The sequence below is a fragment of the Myotis brandtii genome, unplaced genomic scaffold (genome assembly GCF_000412655.1).
Source record: "Myotis brandtii unplaced genomic scaffold, ASM41265v1 scaffold187, whole genome shotgun sequence".
Lineage (NCBI taxonomy): Eukaryota > Metazoa > Chordata > Mammalia > Chiroptera > Vespertilionidae > Myotis > Myotis brandtii.
This window is the reverse complement of record NW_005356944.1, coordinates 3,883,015-3,888,784: the sequence shown is the minus strand read 5'-3', so window position 1 is coordinate 3,888,784 and position 5,770 is coordinate 3,883,015. Positions and strand designations below refer to the sequence as shown.

The window sequence follows — 5,770 nt, the reverse complement described above, 5'->3', positions numbered from 1 at the left end:
AGGCGGGGCTCTGACCCCCTGATGGTGACAGGAGAGCAATGAACCTCAATGGTTGTGTCACAAAAAGGGCGACTAACTCACCCTGGTCTTAGCGGTGGAAGTCCTCTGTCCTGGGGACCCCTCTGCCCCCCGATAGTTGGTCACTGAGACAAAGTCACACAGCTACAGAGTGGCAGAGCTGGGGCAGGTCTGCTCCCTCTAAAACCAAGCCTACCTCTCCCCTGCTTTCATTCACTCACTCACTCACTCACTCACTCGTTCATTCACTCAGGAGGCACCAGTGCACACACTGTGTGCACAGCCCGGTGCCAGGTGAGGGCAGATGGGTCAGCACCACGAGGCTCCTGCCCCCGGGACCCCGATGTGTGCAGGAGGGTCCGCGTGGCCCCAGCTGAGCCCGTGACCAGCTCTGACGCGACACTTCAGCTCTGCTTCATCTGTCTCTCCGGCTCATCTTCTGCTCCTCTGACTCTCAAATGGTCCCTTAATTGGCCATTTGGCCCCTAAATTAGGGGCGATTAGGATCAACCCCCAAGCAGCATTTCAGATGGCAGCCAGGGGTCTGAAGCCTCTCGTTGGGACCCAGGGTCCTTCGAGTTGGTCACATAAAGGTCAGCCCTCTGGCCTGGCATGGGTGCCTGGGCAACCTCTGACCTTTGGCTCTTAAACGTGCCCCTGGCGATCAGACCCGAGACCCCGGTACTGACAGCGGGGTCGTCAGGGTGTGCGATGCAATGTGCAGGGGGCCCGCAGGAGCCTGCAGCTTCTAGAACGTCCCACGTGGCCAGCAGCCTGCTGGGTACCATTTCCGTTTGCACCCCTGCAAACATCAGCCCCGCATACAGAAACCCATCTATGCACGTGCCCCACCATGGCCACGGCGCCCTCTGCCATGGGCGTGCGGCTCGGCTGGCAGGAGCCGCCTCTCCCCAGCTACTTAGACCTGGACAAGTTTGCCAACCCCTCCACGCCTCAGTTTCCTTGTCTGAAAAACGAGGGCAGCCCCAGTGCCCCCAGTTCTGTTGTGTGAGAGAGTTCTCTCCCCACCCCTAGGCCGGCGACACAGCGGTTGGAGAGGCCGCGTGGCTCAGGGAGCTGCCAGCCGCCATCGCTCTCACAGTCCTGTCGTGAGGTCACAGGCCCCGCTGAGGATCTGATGAAAGTGACGAGCGTGCACAGCGAGTGAACAATTGAGCACTAGGCCGGGCAGGTCTGCCTCCTAGAGCCAGGCAGGTGGTGCCCAGAACAAGGGGTGCTGCTGAAGCCCCCATCACGGAGCAGGGCTAGGGGTGCCTTTGCTTCCATTGCTGCTGGCTGTGGTGTAGGAGGGGGCCTTGGGTTCCAAGCCCCGCTCAGCCACAGCGTGGATACAGCCTTGGGGGAGCCAGGCTGGCTCTCTGGGCTTCATTTCCCCCTCAGAACACGAGCTGGCGAGGTTCCCTCTACGGCTGAGCCGGCAGGACGGCCAGCACGCAGTGCACCCAGGTGTCGGACAGCACCCGGTGTTTCTGTCCACTCAACAGGCCGGCAGGGCAGGTGTCAGCGGTGCCTGCTCCGTTACCTCGGCAACAACAACAACGAAATGCTCCTGCTGGCTCCCCACACCTGGGAGGGCAGGTGCTTGATGTGGGCTCTGCTGTGTGAATCGAAACCCCTTTGCTGCGGCCTCAGGAGCTGGCTCGAGCACCCAGGAAGGGCCCACCCTGCAGGTTCCGGGCCACAGCTCTCAGTCCTGCAGCACCTCAGGGCCCTCCCAGAGCCGAGCTGAGAGCCATCCCTGTGGAATGCTACACCTCTGAGAGTTGCAGCCCCCAGTGAACTGGCCGCCATTGTTCCCGGCCTCCCAGCTGCCTCTCACCTGGGGCAATTTATGGGGTCACGAACCATCTCGAGGGTGCAATTCCCTGCCCTGGTACCAATTGGCCCCAAAGTGCTTTACAACCTGCTTATAGCACCAAGGATGGGAGCAGGCCCCCCAGAGACGGCTGAAGCCCTGGTGGCCCACCATTTGGCACCCAGGTGGGGGCAGGCAGGGACGCCCAGGTCCTGCCACCTGGAGCCCCAGCCCAGCCAGGCCACAGGCCACACCGGCTCCTTCCTCCTGCCTAGAGTTTTGTTCAGGCTCTTAAGGGGTGGGAAGGGGGTAATAAAAACTGCTTTTCAAAACTGTTGTGAGCATTCAATTAGATGACAGATGTCGAATGCTCCGTGAATGGTTATGATTTTATTAACATGAAAGTGGAAATTACACAGGATCTCACCTTCCAGAGACAAGACTGCTGCTGGGTGAAGCCTCCCTGGGAGTGTGGGCCTCTTCCCTCTGTGGAAAAGAGCGCGGTCTCACCAATGATTTTACAGCAAAGACCCGCGTGCCCCACAGCCCGGCAGCAGACAGACCTCCGGCCCGGGACCCGCCGCCTCTCCCAGCGGAACCACCATTCTGACTTGCTCTACCTGTCTGAAGAATACCGCTAAGCCTCTCTCTGCGTCTCGCCTTTTCCCCCTTCATTACGGTCGTGGAATTTGTTCGTGTCGATGTGTGAACTTCCTGGTCACCCACTTTTCTCTGCTGTCTAATATTCCACGGTGTGAATGTGCTCCGGTTCCTTCCGTCATGCCCTGGCCGAAGGACAGGGGCTACAGGACACAGGGGCTCAGAACAGACCCGTCACGAAGGGACATCTGCTCCGCCGTGGAAATGGGAGTCTTGGCCTCACCCGCTGCTTCTTCAACTCTCTCCGTGGCGGGAGGGAGAGCCGGGCTGGGGACACACAAGGCCGTTTACCCCCAGGTCCTTGGGGACGCTGGGCTAGCCTGGAGCTCAGCCAAGCTTCCCTGTCTCCTTCTTCATCACCCCCCCCCCCCCCCCACACACACACACACACACTTCATTCCTGCCACCAGTATTTTCTGAGCCACTACAGTGTGTCCACGGAGCACGGCGCCATGTGCTGGAGAAACAGGGGTGTTCAGGGGGGCAAGGTCCCTGCACCGTGAGTCGTGTGCAGGGGAAGCACACAGAGTAAGTGAACACACAAATAAAGGCCTCGCTTCCGCTGTGCTGGGACCAGACGGCTCTTCTGGCGTCTGTTCCCTCCCCACCCCATCCCGGGGTTGAGCCCCGTTACCTAGACAGGACCCTTCCCGCACTTCCTTAGGGTCAGAGGAACTGCCCTCTGGGATGGGGTGCCTCCTCCCTGGCCGCCCGCCCGCCCGAGGCTGCCTGGGCCACTGTGTCGTGGCCAAGGAGGCTTTTCACTCTTCAAATGCTTGGGCAGCTCCCATGGTGCCTTCTCCCGGGGGCTCCATGAAATTCTCAGAGACCCGTCAACCCTGGCGGGTGCAGCCGCAGCTCTTTGATTTACAGGACAGATGTTTGTCAGCTCACACTCGGAGGGGCCCGGGGAGGAGGGCGGCATTGAATAAGAATCAGGGTGTCAGCGTCCAAAAGGTGGCATTTCTCCGCTCTAATTCCTTGACGCCCAATATGGCTCAGAGCTGGGCTGTTAATGGGCAGGGAACAAATTGGGGGCTGCCACCTGTGGTTCTTCCAAGGGGAGGGAGGGGGGCCGCCTTCACGGTTCAGGGGCCGCGGGAAAGCGCGCGTGCTCCCGGCCTGACATTGACCTGCTGGCGATGCTCCCTGGCCGCTGAGCCTCAGTTTCCCGGTTTGGGAAAGAAGGCCGCTCGGGGCAGTAGATGCAATGGTGCGTGCACACGCCCTGCTCGTTTCTAGGCCTGGCTCCCAGCCACCCAGCAGGGCCACTGCCCGGCAGGCGGTGCCCTGCCTGAGGGGTTCACCCTTGATGCTGGTGCTTCTGGGAGGGGGCCTGGGAGAGGGCCTGGGAGACACTGGGCCTCAGAAGCTCTGTTGATCAGTCCCTGGTCTGTGAGTCGGAGGCCCAGCACAAGACTACTGTGCATGGCTCCACAGATCCTGGGTGATGCAGTACGGCAGCCCTGTCTAGGAAACAGGGGCTTACCCAAGGGTGGGGTGGGGAGGGAACAGATGCCAGAAGGGGCAGGTGCTGTGTGCTGGACAAAGAGGACCTGGGCAGTTGAAGAGAAGGGGAGAGAGGGAGGAGTGAGAGGAGGAACAGGGGCCGGGAGCGCCCTCCACCTCTTCTGCTGAGGGCTGGCTGATGTCCCTGTGCCTCAGTCTCCCCATCTGTAGAATGGAGCTGTGTACCCATAGATCCAGCACAGTCTGGGTCCTATAGATGGCGAGGAAATGGTCTAGAGCAGTTCTGGATGGGGCTTCAGAGAGAGGTCCCTCCTTGTCACAGGCTAACCTCAGTGAGAGGTCTTGGTCGGGGTTAAGAGGACGCACCCTCCAGAGGTGCCCAGACCCTGTTGGCCTGGCTCACCCAGGGCTCCCGGGAGCCTCCAGCCATTGCTGGAGCCCCTCGGTTCTCACACCACCCTCTGCAGCCAACCTGTCCGTTTCCTAGACGGGGAACCTGGGTCAAGCGCCTGGAAGGAACCTCTAGCCCCCTTGCTCTGAGGCAGGGGTGGTGAGAAACCCTAACCAGACTGAGCTGGAGCATATGTTTAAACAGAAGTGCCTCTGGTGTCCGCTGACCTGCCGGGAAGGCTGGGCTGGAGGCCTCGGAGGCCAGGGACAGGTTTCCTGTCCTCCCTCCTCCTTCCCTCTCTCTCCTCTCTCCTTTGTCAGTTACAGGGCTGTGCTGGGTACAGTAGTGGAGCTTACAGACACCAGGCCCAGGGGGTTTGAACAAACTGCATGTCATCACTTTACGGCCGCTGTAGACAGTGCGACAAAGGAGGCCACGTCCTCTCTGCCCTCCCATTTACTCACCTGTGAGAGGGCGACAGGTGTGCTGGGAGTGAAGCCGGCTGAACCGCCACGCTTACAAGGGGGACCTCGCTCGCTATCTTGCTGGAGTCACCACGGGGACTCAGATGATCCCTCTGGCCTTCCTTCCTTCCTTCCTTCCTTCCTTCCTTCCTTCCTTCCTTCCTTCCTTCAGAACTGGGTTCAAATCCAGTTGATTACCTTTGCGACTCTGGGCCAGGCAGTCACTGAGCCTCATTTTCCCCATCTAAAAGGGGGCTGTGTGCCCTAACTGTTTGGCTCAGTGGATAAAAGGGGGCTGTGAAATTAAATGTGTAGCAGAGCGTGCTTACACACGCACTGCTGGGCACGGAAGAAGGCTTCGTAAGTGTCAGCCTCCCCCCTTCCATCATCATCATCACCACGGTCCTGCCGGCACAGCGCCGGGCACACATCAAGCACTCAGCTCCCCGACCTGGCCCAGCCTGCCTCAGGGCCGCCAGTCCTCCGAGGGCAGAAAGAGAAGGTGCCCTGTGGAACGGTGGTTGTTTTGGAGAAAGGAAGTCACTCTGTGTACCAAGTTGGAAGGACAGTCAGCTGTGGCTGTGACTTCCCACGGCAGGGCAGGTTTCTGGTGGGGACAGAGGTCGGCAATCACAGGCCAGGGGCTCCAGTACCTTCCAATTTCAATATTTTAATTCTACAGCTTTTAGCGAAGTCACTGTTAGCGCCATTCATGTTTTCTCATTGAGATATTTTTTGTTTTCCTTGACTAGGCCACACGGGCCGGTCAAAATAGTTCCCATCAGAACACACTGCTGTTCTGATGACGGACATCAGTCGGAAAAGAGAATTCACTTACAGAGTGTGGCTTTACAGCCAGGTTGGCGGCACCTGTGACCACACATGACAAAATAAGGCACAGGCACCCCCTTGCCCCCCGCCCCGGCACTGCCCAACAGGGGAGCTGGGCCA

At 59.6% G+C, this 5,770-nt stretch overlaps 1 pseudogene; it reads left to right on the top strand.

Moving 5' to 3' along the window:
- The first annotated feature begins 871 nt into the window (after window positions 1–871).
- Window positions 872–5,770, top strand: part of LOC102249910 — an 8,557-nt pseudogene continuing 3,658 nt past the window's right edge.